The 18,935-nt window shown below is 37.3% G+C and overlaps 1 long non-coding RNA gene across 1 annotated transcript in view; it reads right to left on the bottom strand.

Moving 5' to 3' along the window:
- The window catches only part of LOC121088022, a 129,282-nt gene that overhangs the window by 105,159 nt on the left and 5,188 nt on the right, over window positions 1-18,935 (bottom strand). The window lies entirely within an intron of this gene.

The raw sequence follows: 18,935 nt of genomic DNA, 5'->3' as shown, positions 1-18,935 counted from the left end.
TAAGCATGGCAAGATAGGCACAGACAGTGTTCTTGCTGAAATGGGGCACAACCCCACAGTACCTGAGCAAGGAGAGCAGCACTGGTCTGAAACAGTAGCCAGGGTCAGGCACAATTCAGTGACTGTCACCCAAGTCCATATGGGTGCAGCAGGTCTGGGTTCGAGGCAGGAAGTCAAGTCAGTGGGTCAAGATCAGGATCAGAAAGTTAAACGGCCCAGCACAAGCAGAAAAGCTCAGGCAAACAAAACCAGAGAGGTCTCCAACCTGTAGTAGGGCCTGACACCCACTAATTGAAAGCAGATGTATTATGGAATCCACGTTAAGTTGGCAGCACTAAGCCATATCCACCAAAGTGTTGACTATTACTACATCTACTCACCTAATTCTTACTTAGCTTGAGCTTCTGGATGATGACAAGTTCTTAAATGCTTTTACAGCACTAAGAACATCAGAGTGACTGATAAGATGCAGAGAGCCATGAAACCACATGCATTGAGGCTCTAAAGATCATGAGAACCTGATTTCAGCTGCAGAATTTAAGATGTTATCAGAATTTTTTAACAGTTCTTTCTGATCTGACATGGTGCATCTAGAAGACACATTCATAACTGAGAAAATTATGTATTATATACACACACATGCAGACACACATCCCTCATATATGGGTTGTATAGCACCCATTTTTCTCGATGCTATAGCTTTAAATGTATAACACTAAATTAATTTTGTCTTTACTTTGTATTAGTTAGCTAGGGGTGTAACAAAACTTTTTGTTGACACAGGACATCAATTTGGTATCCTGAGACATTAGTCTGCCATAGTAAAGATGCAAGGAATACAGATAGCACTGACAAGTATGTTTGTTCTGCCACCAGTGCTTCCATTAGAAATCAAAACACCATTCTTGAACTACAGTGGATGCTTATTACCAAGTTACAACCTTAGTATCCTATATGCAAGGTTATTACTGCTAAAGGGTAGTAAATATGCTGTGGCTCAGTGAAGAACTGAAATTGCAGTTACAATTATTCCCTTCCCCTCTGCTTATGCTGCAAAACAGATAATTCATCCAGATAGTTTAAAGTGTGAGCAAGATGATGTTGAGATGATATTTCACACATTTTCAAGAAGTGATACACAGATGCTCCCCCCTTGCAGCTGAATTTGTCAGGAGTAATGATAGAGAGAGAACACTATGCTCTACTCTGCCTTTGGATTTCTGTTCTGAAGAAAATACATCTTTCATTTTTTACATGCCATGGTCTCGCACAACACTACTTTACACTGAAAGTATCAGTACTTTGCTAACTACATTAAAACTCACTAACTCAGTGTTATTAAGTGCTCATTTAAAGTAACATTTGTGATCTGCGAAACTACTTAACAGCATGCAGTAAGAAGTTTTAAGCCATTAACAAGCTGCGGTTACATATAATAGGGAGGATGGGTTTAAATAAAAATCACTTTCCAGTACGGGAATGATTAATCATTGCTGTTCTCCCCTTCATTTGTATTCTTAGCAAAAGTTGTCAACCTTTGTCCCAGTATTAATGGTGAGTTTTATGTGACTGTACCTGGTATTCTTAAACTTGATTAATTAGCAAGGCCACATTTTATTTGAAGGTGCAGAATGGAGTCACATTTTCATTCAGTTCCCTAGGGAACTAATTATAAGGTCTGCTCAACATATATCACAACAATATCTCCTATATGGCACAAGTAATTATTTAGATACTGTAAATATCCTTCCAAATACTTAAACCAGAACCGTTTCAGCTATTTTAAAATTTAATTAGAAACTGGTGCAAACCTCTGTTGGGAAGCTGCAAATATTCCCTGTTCAGGAAAATCAGCAGGTACTCAGCATCACAAAAATGTAAACCCTGTAACGGGAATTTATCACATTCACCTCTGAACCAGCAGAAAGGGGAAAAAAAAAAAAAAAGAGAGAGAAAGAGAACATAGTGGTAAAGATATCACAACCCTGAAAAAAACCAGAACATAAATGTTTAACACCACAATGTTGTTGTTTTTTCTCCCTTAGCTCCAATGCAGGAGTTAATTCTTTTTCTCTACCCACCCCCCAACACCACCACCCCAACCCAAGTATGCTGGAATGTGGCAGGGTTTGTGCATAAAAAATAAGTTTAGAATATACAGAAGCACATCTTTTTAAAAAGGAAAAATCCGTCTTTCCCATCTTGCACTAGCCTTAGGGCAGGGGAGAGGAGGCTAAGGAGGGACAACGGCTCTGACTCAGTCATTGCTGTTCAGATTCCAGTAGCTTTAAGAATGAAGTGCCATCATACCAGACATACAAAGACATAAAAGAAGTTTTGCACAGCAGCACTTAAAGTCTAAAAATATTAGACATCGTGTGGGAGAAAGAAACCATTCATTTGTACCTGGGAAACTGACACACAGAAGTTACCCTCAGTAGTACAAGCCTTCTCCTTAAGTCTGTACCAGAACTAGAAACTCAACTGCCACAAAACTGCAAATTAGTACTCAGAATATACATGCACAACAACGACTAACACAGCCTTGGAAAGCTGCAGAGTGGCTGTAACCCCACCAAAGATCAGATCACTACTTTTTTTGCTCCTGGAGTTCTCAGATTGCTTCAGCTGTACTCTGATTCACAGGATTTGCCCCTAAAGACAAAATGGGTGTGTGTGTGTGTGTGCGCGCGCGCGGCGGAAGGGGGTGGCTGGAGGGGAAAGAAGAAACAAAAAAAAGAAAAAAGCTGTCTGATTGGCTCCAAAGCTCTTATAAATTGGATGATGCAGTGTGCATCAAGCAGTATAGAATAGCTTCCATAGCAACACACACACTCTGCTTAGTTATTTCTAGGGCATCTGTCACTGACTTTTCCCTGAAAACAGTTGCAGGGAGTGAAGGTTGCTTGCAGACTTGTAAACAGCCACCTACGTTATTTTAGAAGTGCATCTGTATTATTGTCAGAGTGTACCTTGCGAGGGCAGGCAGCAGAAAACTGCTGTTCCAAATTGATTATAATGCAAGTTTATATTTCCCAGCATCTCCCAAACAAAGACTTTTGTGCAGTCTACAAATAGACTACAAGACACCCTGCAAGATCCCAGTATTACAGATTAAACTTTCTGAAGACAGAAAGATTAATTATACAAGACCAGACTTGCTAGAATTACACACCAGATATTTTCATGTCTAAGCAGAAGACAAGTCTTTCCACATAAGAAAACAATCTTAAATATTTCTAAAATCTTCTCTCAACCTACTTTTTCTAAAGGCATATCAAATATTTTTCAGTATTAATTTACCTCACCTGCACAATATAACAAAACAAATTAACAGTATAACTTGAAGTCCAACATAGACACCAAATCACAAAAACTTGTGTCACTACAATGCTTTAGTTAAACTTCCTGTATTTAGTCCTTGAAGATTTTCTTGTGTTAGTCCGCAAGTTATACAGTATCAGTACCTCTCTTGATTTTCATCACCTTGGAAACACCACTACAAGCAGGAAAACAAATCCCAGGAAAATAAATATGCATTTATTATTTGCAATACAAAAATCTTTAATTCAGAATTGTGTACTTGATATTCTTAAAGAACTTTGCAATAACTGGCGGGGGGGGGGGGGGGGGGGGGGGGAGGTGGGTGGGAATCTCATTTTGTACCTGAGTAAATCTCTTCTGTATCTGAGTAATAGCAACTGTGACCATGATTTTGAAGACAACTGAGGTCTGATGAGCACAAACCATTCACCTCAAGAAAACCCCAGGACACCTGGAAAAAAAAAATGGACCACATGTGCATGAGATGTAATTTTAATGTTAAATACTGCTTATTTTTTAAAATGTCTGAAATGTACATATAGGAGAAAACACCAGTTACTAGTGTTTCAAGTAAGAGCTCTAAGACATGTCAGCAGCTACTGAAATCCGTAACAGTTAACATGATTTGCTTCATCGAAAAAAAAGGAAAAAAATGTAACTGCTCTTCTCTTGCTATTTAATATTTTACTCAAATAGACAGACTGAGAAGCTGTAAGATGTTTGGTCTGTGTTTTAGTAAACAAAACTGAACAAGTCACCAAGCATACACATCAAGTGCAGTTAGTAGTTTAAATGTTTTTTGTCTTTTGGGTATTTTATAGTCCACTACCATATTCACTGAACAATGAGTCACTTGAGAAGGAACAAAATGTTCTGCATTTGAGATAACAAATATATTAACGAAGTAAAAAAGAAAAGGAAGAAAAAAAAAAAAAAGACTTAATCTGGAAAAGAAGAAAACACTATTTTTTTATTTTCCACTCTTTGTCCAAAAGAGCCAGTGTGTGATGACCTTCAGGGCAACGCAGCAAACTATTTAGCTGTAATGGCATTTTGAAAGAGCCAGAATTTGATGAGACTCACGAACAGCAAGACTACATAGGACATTTTACCAATGTTTACTATCACAAGGAGTTTAATTGCTTGGCTCTCAGTCATGCCAGGGTTCCTTATGGTCTTGGAAGTAACTTTCAGTGTTCAGCAAAAAGAGAGGACACATACAGAGCTAAAGAAAGCAGGGGAGACCTGTTACAAGAACCAAAGGGAAGTGTCAGGGAGAGAGACACTTTGAAAATAGGTCAGAAAAGTCTCATTGCTGGTCCATGCTAGCAGTCTTTAGCAGAGTCCCCAACACTTTTTTATTATCAACAGTAGCTAATAAAACCAGCAACAAAATCCAAGTCTCACCTTATTCTGAGTGTTGGACAGCAAAGGAAACCATTGCTTACTACTGCTTCATTAGCTCCAGAAGCAAAGATTTTTCGCAATGGTTCTGTCCTCACAGATGGGGTAAGTGAAAATATCTACTTAACCGAATTTGAGTGGCTGGGGAACTCCTTTTTAAGTACTGGAAAATATAAGCAAAGATATCTTAGGGGGGGAAAAGAGGTTACGAAAGCCATGCATCTGTACAACTGTATGTCAGATCTATTAGTCTTATACATCATATAATAGTCCAAGGCATATGCTCAAGATTTTTTTCCACAAGACCCCGTCTCCAAATGGCCTGCAAGGCATGAGGTCACACAACAAATGATAACAAAGCCAGACAGTGAATAGCTACCCACTATGTAAGCGTCAGTCCACCTAAGCGCTGATGACACTGAGGTAAAAACTGTCTCTGATGAGGTCATTTGAGTGTTTTATGATAAATATTAGCAGCACTGCACAAGTTCATCCTAGGTTTCTACTTGCATGTGTGCAAAGCAGCCCTTCATTTACTCTTGAGAAACATGCACCATGCAGAGCCATGGAAGTGATTGCAAGTAGAGGAAAGCTATATCCAGCAAGGCCAACACAGCAACTCAGAGCAAACTGAGTGCATCTACACCATTGCGTTCTGACAGTCCTGTAAAACCTGCACCTTTTGGCTTGGTCTGAAACCTTAACTGGAATCACAAAAATTCGTTTCTATTATCTACCCTGTTTTGTAAGTACAGTCAAGCAATATTACACATTCAACTCTAAGCTCATGGCAACCATCCAGAGTAAGTTAGAAAAGTACTGCAGAGCTGTAAAAAGTAGAGGAAAATAGTGACAGTCTACCTTTTCAACCATAATATATATCAAGCTTGCTTTCTAAGCCTGAAAGCAAACCAAGTTAGATAGTAAACAGAAAGGGCCAGCAACCCATAGCAGATATGAAAGGCTAAATCAGTATGTATTAGCTATCATAACTCACTAATTGCTATTAGGAAGAAAAAACTTACTTATTTCTTCTGTATTAGAAATAAATTCTGTTGATCTCTGTGTGCAAACTTTGCCATTCCTGCGAGCCAGCAGTGAGCCAGTTCAGAGAACTAAGTCAGCAGAATACCAGTCACCTGGGACTAGGTTTCTGCCAGTGCTTCTGTGCCCAGAGACACTGCAAGGTCAGAGGAGCATCAGAGCTAGCCCAAGGAAAAGGGCAGGAGCCCATAGCAGGGCAGCAGGCATCACCTCAGCTCATGTCTAACATCACACGTATCCACAGCAGGATTCCTCAGGAATTGCCTTATACCAAAAAGGAGTAATCCAGCACCAGAGAGCAGATCAGAAGCGTTCTGCCTCCTCCTGAAAACATGCAGCTGCATCCAAATGCCTACCAGCGGCTTTAATATTGAATGTTTTTCTTTCAAAATCCAGTAAGTAATTCATAAGATTATGCTGGAGATAGCAACAATAACAAACACTGCCTAATAGGTATGCTTAATGAAAGTACCATTTTCATTAACTGAAAGTCAATCTGTGCCCTTTCTAGCTTGGTTATCACTGATATGCTTCGCTAAAATGAGATGCGTTGTAAATTCACTCATCATTCAATATAAAGATTCCAGACCAGGAAATTCTCCAAATAGTCTGTATATGTCTCTTCTTAAATCTCACTCAAGCTCTAAAATAAACCTTTGTTGTGCATAGGCTTCACATCGGCTCTCAGAAAGGGACTAGGCTTAATGCCTAGCTAACAGTTTCATTGTTATCATAAAAGGCAGAACAGAATCCCTTCCTTTTACACTTCCATTTTTTTGGCAAAACTAACAGGAAAAAACATAGGGAAAAATTCTACAATAGCTAAATCCCTAGTGGAAAATAAACTGCCATAAATCATTGTCACAATATGAAAGCTAATTTAAATTTGGCCATATTTCTGGCAGATGAATGTTCTGTTTCTACAAGTCTGAGTGCTCTAAACTCTCTGTGAATATCCATTTAAATTTTTAAACCTGAATGAGGAAGGTGAATCCAATTCAACTTATTTTCATGCTGTGTTAGTTAATTTTCATTCACTCAAGAAGCAGAAATAACAGTATATACCTTCACTGGCACACTATGAATTGCAATACTTATATAATTTTTGCATCAGTAGCACAAAACAACTGCAGCTAAAATAGGGACTTACAAGCAGATAACAAGACGTGTATCTGCTGTTAAACACATCACATATGTAAAGTGGACAGTGTAAAGAAAGGGGGGGAAAATATTTCCTCCAATTGCACATAGTGAACCAGCTCAGAAAAATATTGAAACATTCTCATTCCCACTGAACTGACTGAAACTTCCTTCAGTTGTCTCAGAATGATATCAAGAGAACACTAATCAAAAAATTCACAAGCATCTTCAAAACAATCCAATGAAGAATTACATAATCTATTCACAGTCAATTCATAAACAAGAAAAAAAAAAAAAAGAGTCAAAACATGAGGAAAATTAGTTGAAACAATTCTCAGCTTTAAGGAAATGTTTTAAAGTTACCAAAACCTAAGTGTTTTTAATAGCTTATTTTTAATGCACTTGCAGTGTAGTATTTTTGAAAGAATCATAAAAAAGCTTTACACTAAAAAAAAAAATTAGTATAATTAGAATAAAACAAATTATCTCATTAAATAATGTGACTATTGAAACCCTAATATTTCTATTCTGCAGCTACACCACAGGTGTCAGAATGAAAAAGTATGCCAGCAGCACTAGAATCAGAATTAGTACTTTTTATTTAAAATGGATTAATCAATATCATTTTATTGAGTCTACCAAGACCCCTATACATGGGAGTCATCTATACACATGAATTTAATATGTATCTGATGGTTAGCGGGTGTTTTAATAGAGTTTTGTTGTAAAATAAACGTTAAAAAATACAAGAAAATACTCTGAACAAATCAGCTACTTATTCCGACAGTAATTACCTAAAGCTACTTAATTCTCAGTTATTGCCATATTCTTTCAGATTTGTTAGGGGATCAGAAATCCCGATTCCAGCAACCTGAGTACATTCAGCTACCTAAAATACATCTGATGTATCCTATTTTTCAGCAAATACATGTTCTATTAAATACTTTAGGATGATGAATAAACTCTCATGGATGACGGAAAAGTAAGGTGATGAATATATTCTCTAGTGAATTGCTAAACAGCAATTAAACCTGCTCACATTTAAGCATTTATGGAAGGCTCACCAGTATATTGGACATTGTCCTCATGAGAGCAGAAAACATTATTAAAAATATTTTTCTTTATATGAAAACATCATCTTTTGACTGTTGAAACAAAGTCATCCACAATACATTTTTGCGGTCAGTTACCACTCCAAATCCAAGATACAGTGTAAGTAGAACAAAAAAATATTTTTAAATGTAACATAAAAGCCATAAGTGTAGTGAAAAGAATACTGGCACCCCTTTATTTGTGTTCAAAGTCAGAAACAGAAAAACACACCTACAAGTTTACAGGCTTAAGTCTTTATGCAAGCTCAGACCGACAGGTGCAAATAGGAAGCATCTTTAACTGCTACTCAATTACAGAGACAATGATCACTCAGTAGCATTCTTCATAATCAACTGCAAATCAATTAAAACCATCAAGGAACAAAAATAGCAAAGGAGAAACACTGCCCCAAATGATTTGTGTTTCATAAGATTTGTATTTGTATTTCAATAACTTTTGTAACCAACTTTGATTTGGAGGCATCATACACATAGGAACGGAGTCAAACAAATAACACTTAGAGGACACAAAACCAAAGAAAGATCAAGTTAAATGAATTCAAGATTCAGGTCACCAGTACAAAATGGAAGGAGCAGCAAATGCCATCCATAACCACAAAATTGTCAGGCAAACAATGAAACTGAGAAAGGGCAACCTTAAACAAACTATCAAAGAAGTTTTGTATTACCAAATACTAAAGAAGAAAGGGCTTTTTCCTCCAGCTATCTTGAGCTGAGATAGATCAAGGAGAATGACTGGAACTAAAAAAAGAAGGGACAGAATTCAGAGACAAAGTTATTAAAGTTGCCACAGACTCAGCTGGATACCAGTATTTCTGGAACAAGGAACAGACATTCCAAATAACTGGAAAATTAGATTTAAAAACAGATCACTGAAAAAAGAAGGATAAGAAAGCAGCATAAGGAAGACAGACATTTTCACAATGATTTCTCTAAGACTAGGTTCTTTGTTATTTTGATAAACGAAAACTTCAATTAGATCCTTCTAGTAAAGCTGTCCAGAAATCATCAGTCTTTCTCAGTGACCACTTAGAAATAACTAGAAGGATCCTGATATTCATAACGTCTTCGGTACCCTAAGTAAACACCTAGCTTTTATATTGTGTTAATATTCAGGCACTCTATAGTCTCCACAAGTGATGTTTGTTTTTCAGACCAAAAATCCAGCTGTAGAATAATTGTACACCTATCAATAAGAGGCAAGAAGAAATACAGCTGCTCCTTGCTTTCTTGAAGAACAGGAGAACTTAATGACCTTGCTATGTGAAAATAATTTGGCATATCTATTATTTAATACATATTATCCCACATCTTCAAAATAAAGTTTGCCCAAATACACATACAATCAGGGGTTGATACAGCAGTATAGATGTTACACTGCCACTTCTCAGTTGACACTGTGCGTACTATCAGCATTGCCACAGAAGAGCAGGTCGCACATCTACAAACCCCATTGTCTATGTTGTAAGTGCCTGTGATTGTTGCATTTCTCATAGTGTTTCAGCTCTAGTTCAACAGACAATGGAATATTTCTACATGTCAGGAGAGCAGACGCGACCTTCCAGCAAATTAAAGAAAAATTCATACAATGCTTTAAAATCTTCAGATGATCAGTATGTCTAAAACTTATTTTACAAAGAAAATATTTAGAGAGCAGGGAATAAAGAAACCTGAAAAGAATCTCACATTGTGATCTCACATTGCAGGGTATGGGATGTGAATTCCTTTCATTTTTGAACATCCACAGAAAAAGAACTCTTGAGACCAAGTGGCAGAAGATTAAAAAGTCATCCTGAAACAAGACTTCAGCACTGATCTCAAAATAAAGGCGAGGGGAGGGGGGGAAGGCAGTTTTTTAACATACTGTCTGGTTTAATACTTCACTTCTGCAATGTTCTACTTCATTGCCACGGAATGAAAGAAAAGGAAATCACAAAAAGATTCTTTGGCATCCATGTCCTGGGTTTTTTCTGTATATTGTATGAAGAAATGACGGAGCTGATCATTTAAAATGTTATAGTTAAGTCCTGCAGTCACCAGATATGCAGCTGAAAAGAGAAGTGGGATCCATTCTGAAAATTATGTAATGGGTAAAGAGAAAGAAAAACTGATGAATAAACAGAGGAAACCATTAGGAAAAAAAAAAGTAGCCTCTTCTGCTAGACTTGGACAGTGAGGGAAGGGAGGACAAGAGGCAGTATCACGTTATTTGAATAACCTAATTTCCTGTTATGTCCTTTTCTGTGAAAACATAATTAAAGGTTTAATGCAGGTTGTGATTTCACTCATTGCAAATAATCAATTTTCTATTTCTTCCCCCTCCCAATTAAAAAACATAATAATTGGAGATGTGTAGCATCAAAATAATTGATCCCGCTGGTGACACTCATAAGTTTGACACTAACAAACTTATGCAAGCAACCATGGGATGTGCTTGCTGCTCAGTTGATACATAAAACCTTCCAATGAAACAACGAGATGAGTGGAGACATCAAGTATATATTGGTTTGATCTTTTGTTGCTTTTCTTACTGAGCAATAAATAAAATATTCGGTACCCTCCATTAGGTGGTTACCATGCATTTATTCAAGTGGCTGTAAATGCATGTACAAGTAGGGAGCTTCAGCCTCCCCCTTCTCACATGTAAAAGTGACTGAGACCTTCTCCAGCCTGTCACCCCTCTCCTCTTTTATATTTTATCTCTGTATGGAAGTTGAATTTTGGGTCATTGTTTTGTATTCTGGACCCTTAAAAAAAAAAAGAAAAAAGAAAAAAGACAACACACACACTCAACAAAAAAGCCTGGGTTTTTTTGTCTGTTTTTTCTTTCAGCCTTAAAGAGCAGTATCAGTTTTCTATACCATCCTTTGGGCCATTCTGCTCCATTTTTAACTCACAAATTATGCACAATTAGTCTGCAATGAGAGCTACCTTTCCTACAATGTGTATCCATCTGCACCAAATTGCCATCTACGTTTGTTGTAAGCCTGCCCTCAAAGTGTCAGGACCACAGGAGTTCCTCTGTTTTCTTACTGCGGTTGGCAACTTTATTGTTTTACATATGTCAAAAATCCACTTTTATATTGTCAGGATGCTCCTCTTTTACTGATGGTCCCATTACAAGACTATAAGCAAGAGCTGCTGTTCTCTACTGATGTATTGTTGACTGGTGGAAGGCATGCTGCCTTTGCTAGCTGGGAAGTCCCTCTCAGTCGACGCAGGGAACAAATATCTTTTATAAATAAACCTCCTGTCAGGACCGCAAAACCTTCTCCTCATAAGCTGTGCCAGAATTCAAGGATAAGAATTTGAAATCTACCAAAAACATTACTGAGGAAAGGGGTAGAAACAGACAGCTTCCACCAACTGAAAGGACAGAAGGATTTTAGAGTAAAAGCAGCTTCAGAATAGGGTATAAAGAAAAAGAAGCTGACTACCTTACAATGTATATTCTTCACAATCAGAAGGAAATCCACATATTAGGGTTTTTTTTCCTCCTGACAGCATCATTTCAAATGCACATATAGACATCAATAATTCAAAGGAGAACTTGTTTGAATATGATTAGAGAAAAGGACTTCAGCATGAGGCCAACAGATATAAAAGCAATTCAAATTTGGTCATGAAAATCCCTCAGGCTCAAGGAAACAAGAGGAGCATTGCTTTGTAACAAGCACATGAAATTCTACCGTAGCTGCTCAGCCCTGGCCTACGTGCCCACTCATAACACTCCACCGGCGGTTGTAAAGCACCACCTTGTCGAGCCTCTCCCCAATTGTGGTCCCATCCAGCTATCATTAGAGCGCTCTCCCTCTTCGCCCTCACCCCTAATAGCACAGACTGTTGTAACTAGACCATTCTGCCACCTTCACAGTTGCTCACCAACTTAAATGGATTCTCTGCGTACCCCAAGAGAGAACCAGCAACATAAACTAAGACAAACATTTTCTCCTCCGCTACCACACGGAAATTATATACATTTTATAATGGCAATTCTTTAACAGCAACAGGTTTGAGATGGGTTTTTTTGTGGGGAAACAAGGGCTTTTAGACAAATTAGAAACTAAAACTGTGGTAGGGATAGAAATTAAAATGCAAATCCTCAGTGGTTCATTTCTGTAAAGGTTTGGAATATTGACTAAAACAGGGTATCAAAATTAAATAAAAACATTTAAATGTTTGAAACATTAAAAAAATCTACATGGTCTAATCATCACTATTCACTATACGATCCTCTCACATTATACAAATACCTGCCAGCTCCCTTGGCAGTATATATTTGGGGATGCAACACAAAAGACTGGCTCATCAAAGGGTGCATCACAGGTGAGAAGCAAGGTTCCCATGCTGGGAGGCTATGCATTGCCCACAGCAGAAGCGTAAGTGCTTTCATCCGGACAGAGAACTCCAAAGCATTCTCCATGTGACATCCCTCCCTCCTGCAAGCCTTTGGGTTAATCATACTCACTACTGAAAACCAGAAAGGAGCTCCAAAAGGTAGGAACACTCCATGCAGATCTGAAAAGCCATGAAAGCATTCCACATCGGCTAGAGTGGGACAAAGGACCAGGTCAGAGCAGGCCTAATTGATACACACTAGACTTTGGAACCTTTCTTTAAATTGTAGAGCGGGGGGAAATACAACACAGAACCATTCAAGGATGGATAACTAAATAGCACCCATTTTTCCAGTAATAATGTGTCACCAGAAAGATATTACTTGATTAAATGTACGTCTTTCAAAGTTAGTAAGAGAAATTATAAGCAAAACAGGTTCAGTTTGTTATTTTGATTTTTTTTTTGAGGAAAGTAAAGGAAGGCTCCAGCCCATGAGTCCCATTTTCTTTAGCAAAGACTTCATTTGTCATTTATCTTATTCTGAACTCACTGAAGTAGCGTAGAGGCTGCTGTGAACTACAGCCAACCAGATCAGAGTCAGAGAAGAGCAAAGGAAAAACTGCTAGCTAGCTAACAGATGGAGCGATTAACTACATTAAGGGAATCCAGTAAAAGCAAGTGAGAATAACTAGCAGGGAGCATGGCTTTCAAGGGCATTTAATAGAAAACCTGGGGGGTTTGGCCTTTTCCGCATTTCTAAATTGGTGGTTTATTGTAGTTCCTTTTTCTCCTCCGTTAACATCTTCTGTTACTGCAATTCCTTGCTGTACTGTTGCAAACCTGGAAAAAGTGCTTATTTCCGAGCTACAAGGAAATAGAAAATCCCCTAGGTTTCTGGGCAATGGTTCAAAATGACATTAAATATTTTAATAACAAGCCCTAAGAATTAAACTAGGTCCCATGTTACTGTCAGTCAAGACCTTGATTTGTCTGACCATCTGTTTATTTTCTTGGTCTTACAGTCATACATCTACAAAAAAAAAAAAGATCTTTTGAGGCACTATCTATCTGCAGCTTCTGCTAATTTCAGCCTAGATTTATGGAGATTGAATGTTTTGGACCTCAGATTAAAATGTGTCCTAAAATTGAAAACAGAGCAAACATGAAGATTTAGAAACACAGTATACATATTCTGGCAACGGAGGGGCACGGATTTAAGATTATAAATTATATAAAAGAAATAATTATATATAAATAAATAATTTTATACATATTATACATATGAATATAAATTATAGAATTCTATTATTTGTAAAACAATTATAAAATATTTTTAAAACTCAATATATAAACAATTGCCTAGAGTACAACTCATACCTCAACATTTCACAGCCAAGCAGAAAAATATTCAGAGATGTAAAAATTTCCTGAATACAAAGAGTCAGGTCCTTGAACGTTAATCGAAAGTTTAGCCTGATTTTAAAACCATTAGAAACTTCTGCAGATGGATATTTCATAGTAATACTTACATTGCAAATGTTTTCAGCAGACTATTTGAATACGATTTTGAAGTTGTGCAACAGTCCATCAAAACTGACACTGCACTGGGAAGCAGAATGCTTGGATTCTATTTCTAAGCCTAGGTGAGAGCTTAGATAAATCATTAATTGCAGGAGCGGGCTGGAAACTAGGACCATGCATGGCAATCAGTTAGCTGAGGGGAATGTGCTCGACCTTGTAGGTCACGAACCCTGGGAGGCCGAGGAGTGTGAATAGACACAGCAATTAACATGATGAGGCATGTTTACAGAGCACAGGGGAGTGGGAGACGGATGGCGCCAAGGAAAGATAACACCTTGCAGTTAATTGATGGTAGTTAACCACCAATCGGGGATTGCCTAGTATGCAAGGCTTAGCTTCAAGAACCAATCTGTTTAAAACGCGCAGCTTCTGAAAGTGTATAAAAACTCGTGCTTCTGTACAATAAATTGACATTTGCTTGCATCAAGCTGCGTCCCGTCTCTTCATTCACCGCAATTAATCTCTTTCCTTTCATGCTCATCATCTATTTGGTTTACTATAGTTGTAGTAATCACATTTCTGCAATAACAGTGGACCTTCTAAACTGGCTGGAGTCCATATTTTCTAGTCTGACATCAATTGTAGCAGTAAAACAGTTATGAAGTGTTGATGCCAAGGCAAAATCTGTAGCTGCTTCGCCACAAAAAGCAATCTGAGGGTATACAATATATTTAACATACTGCATTTCAAGATTTGATGAAATAATCCTTTCTTAATGTGTACACATACACAATATGCAAAACAGAATAATCTATCTCACGGCATTTACATGCTCCACAATTCAAAAAATTCCAAGTTTTCTGTAGGATAGTCTTTTTGATATGTCAGTTTTACTGTGTGAAAAGATGGAAACTACAGCTATAGAAAGGATGCCTACTGAAGAGATAAAATATGCTTTATAAAAGAGTCAGACTATGAACTTTAGAGATTATCTTCTACTTAGCTGTCAAAGCAACAATCAAAAGAAACATCTCCAGACAAAACTGAGGTCATGAAGTTGAAATAGTGCGAAAAGACAATGGTTCACTAGGTATCAGGAAAGGTTTTGTCAGCATGTGGCTCTTCTCTTACCAGTTGTTGAAACAAAGTTGTTCAGATGTCTGTCAAGAAGGGACTACCACAAATACCATCCAAATACATAAAGGAAATTCCAGTGTTGGCAGATCAACATGTATCTGAGAAACTGTCTCAGATACAAAATTATGACATAAAAGGAATAGTGATCTTTGTATTAAATAAATAAAGAAATACCTCACAAAAAACCACAATGCCTTTTAATTTGAGAAAGAACCCTCCAAATACTGGTATAGACAGCAGCATGTAATATGTTGGCAGATATTATAAGGTTCTTTTTCTACTGCATTTAAGATTTGCCACCCTCCTGTCCGGGAAGAGCCAACCAGAACAGCTTACAGAGGCTTTCATAAAATTTTGGTGCTTGTCACCAACTTTTCTGAGGTTCCTCAGACCCAAGTACTTGTTTTCCAGAGAGCAGATGCTTAGGTGGGTCCATTGTGACACATTGTGAAGTGTATTTATGAGTGACCATAGGGTTACAAATATGCACATATTTTGCATCACATAAGGGAAAGTAAACACATTGGTTTTGTGAGACAGGCATATCAGCTTGCATGGTAACGGGGACCAGGCTTGAAGTGACCTTATCTGTCCAGGGGAAGAGCTGGATACCACTGGTCCCTCCATGGTACAGTGGTAGAAAGATAAAAATATCTGCCATCTTTGATCACGCCAAATGAGAGAATTGAGTTTTCTCTGAAATTATATTCATGAAAGGGTACTACAATAAAAGGCAAAGTTAAAGTAAGTTGTAAGGAGCAGAAGCTAGCTACAGTCTTCCTTTTTGAATATGCATCCCTCCTACTACAAGCTGGCAAGTGAACTTTTTCTCCCAGTATGGTGTACCACATGCGTGTTTTTCACTGCTGTAGTTTCCTGGAATAGCTCAGTATACAGCAAGATATGGGTATTCGCAAAGGAAGAGAGGAAAGAGGTCACATTCACAGGAATTTGAAAGTATCTTAATTTCTGTTCAAAATGCTGTCAAATCTATATTCCTAGAACTGGTCCTGCTAATGAGAGAAGAAAAAGGGTAGCATACAATCCACTTCTAATTTTTTAAATAACCCTTCTTTGCTATAGCTCAAGGTATTCCCCTTTATCACAGCAGACAGTACAAAGATTGTCTTTTCAAATGGCATTAGCAGGGAAACATAAATTTAAGGAGTTGAACTAGCCTCCTGATGTCAGGTTTCCCCATTACTTAGCCGTTTACTACTGAATCCTAATTTCCTAATATATGCTGTTAAGATATTTTATAACATTTAATCACACATGACACTGGTAATACATATTTGAAATAACTACCAATTTCATTTCTTTTTTATGAAAATGTGGGGGTTTTTTTCAGTGAGAATAAAGAGCTATTATCATGACTTTAAAAATAACGTGATCTGAGCACTTTAGATCTAAAGATACAATACTTAATAGACAGTGTTATGGCTATCTACAAGTAGCACATCATATCAACTCAAACTTTTGGTTTTAACGTTTCTGAAAAGGGAGGTGCACAGTGGCTCCCTGGAGAATTTCCCTTTCTTTCTTTATTCCAAAAAAGCTAATATCTTTCTTTGAGGTCAATATGAACAAAACAAAAAGTTTGTTTGAAAGAAATTGTAAGATTAAGTTTACATGAATGTCTGGGAAGTCGATGTCTTATCCACTGTGCATAACATACCAAGAAAGTTCAGACAGTCAAACTCATATTCCTGTTACGTATATTTTATAGCTTCTAGTTAACATTACGAAGGTGCTGAAGCATTCCAGTATGTAATAAACCTATTGCAAAACAGTAAAACTAACAATGGCTGCCTGAGCAGGTAAGTTAGGACTGATAGGTTGTGTGGAAGATTGCACCTTTAACAGGCTTCCATAAGAAGATAGAACTTGACATCAAATGAAGCCGGTGCTCCCATTATCTAGATCAGATTGATTTAATCAGTAACATTTTGAACAGTTCCTTGGCTAAACCAAGAACTTCAAGTTGCTCCAACTTGTCTGCAGAGGGAGAAGCAGAACACAGACACTAAACAGGAAAAAGGAACAAAACTGACAAAGATGCTTAACAGAACATCATAGAGGAAAAAGACTTAGTGCTTTGAAGAAGCAGTAAAGGAGGAGAAAGCAGGAAGAACAGAGAATTGCAGGACCAGGCACACTGAAAAGCAGCTCATCTGGAGCGGTCTGATCAGGGCCCACCTGAGAACTACCTTTCAAACAACTGCATTATTTGTAACCTTCTCTGCCGTTACATATGTCATTGCACTGGTGCATTAATAACATGTCCCCATTGCAACATTCAAAATACATTGAAAGAATTATTTACGAAAGTCAGCTAATATGCAGGTTACAAAAAAAAAAATGTTAGCTTATCCTAAAATAAGTTGTCAAGGATAAATACAGAATAAAAATTCTAGAAGATGCTATAAACCATTTGGGTAATATATTAGTTTGCAACAAGTAAAATTTCTTAACTACATAAAAAGTGGAATAACTGACACATAAGCACACACATATACATGCCTTAGATCACATACACTAAGAATAAATATAACCAGCAAAAAACCCAACACAATCATTTAGGTTGGTAAAGACCTTTAAGATGACTGAGTCCAACAGGTGATGTTAAATCTTCTTTTATTTTTTGCCAATAGCAGGATAACATGAAGATGGTGACAGCCTACAAGAGGGACTTCTCTTCGCGAATTTAACAAAGAATTGGCTCAAATGGATGAAAAAGGAAAAGGTAAACACTCTGTACCATGATTTTTAAGGAATGCTTTCTATCATTTACTTACAGAGCAGTTTTCCACATGTGCCTGTGGCAATCTTCCCTAAATAGCTAATGATGCAACTCTATAGGTAAATAACTTAGAGACACTTAGAAGAAAGAATGATTTGAGCCATCTTGTATAAATGGAGGAAAGCTTAGTAGTAGTTTCATTCAGTAAAGTCCCTGCCTAAAACAACAAGAAATGGTACCTACATTGTAACAATACAAAAAAAAAAATAATATTTAGTATTCCACAATAGCTTATTTGATTAAATCACAGAGGAAACTTTTCCTGATATATTCTCCTTGTATTTAATACGCCTTTCCCTTGTATTTAGTAAGCCAAACAACACTAGCATGTTGCAGCAATGCAAGTTTTGTTGGAGGGAGCCAAGGTTGGAGTGGGTTTTTTGTTCTGGTGGGCTTTCTCTGTTGTTTTATCGTGGGTTTTTTCCCAAACCTGTTACAAATATAAACATTTTGTGGCTTTCCAAGTGATCTGCATCCTAACATTACCAGAATACTGAAGACAAAAGGAATTTTCAATCCAAACCACATTAGAGTTAATCCCAAAGTACAAGCACATTCATGCATATTTCAGTTCTTGAGCAAATTAATCTTTTGTTCTAAACATTTTTTTTTAATGAAGCTTCTACACTATAGTGTTTCATACCAGAAAGGTATTATAATGCAGAAGGGTCGAAAATCCTGTTTTTCGCATTTCAAAAATCCTAGTTCACGCATTCCACCAATTCTGATAACCTGCAGGGACCCAAGTGAGAAGTTCTAAATCATAGTAAGGGATGGGTAAATTTAGAACCAACCAGTTATGCACTCCTGTAAAGAAAGGAACCTAAAACCAGTCAAGGTATTTATTAGATGGATTTTCAAAACCAAAGGGTACCTGTATATGAAAGAAAGTAGCTTAACATTCACTCAGCTGAAACATGAGAGACTAAAATAAAACTAACTGCCAATTGGACATTAGAAAGCAAAGAACACTGAAGCAAATTTAGGTGACCTGGAGTAATAATGATAATGGGAATTGAATATAGAAATTGTGTTTGAATGACCTCAAGGGTTTGCGTTGTCTGTTGCTGTTTAAAGTGTTTTCCTCATTATTCTTGATGAGTGAACCATCA

Source organism: Falco naumanni, chromosome 4 (assembly GCF_017639655.2).
Source record: "Falco naumanni isolate bFalNau1 chromosome 4, bFalNau1.pat, whole genome shotgun sequence".
NCBI classification, from domain to species: Eukaryota; Metazoa; Chordata; class Aves; order Falconiformes; family Falconidae; genus Falco; species Falco naumanni.
This window is presented reverse-complemented; position numbering and strand designations above follow the sequence as displayed.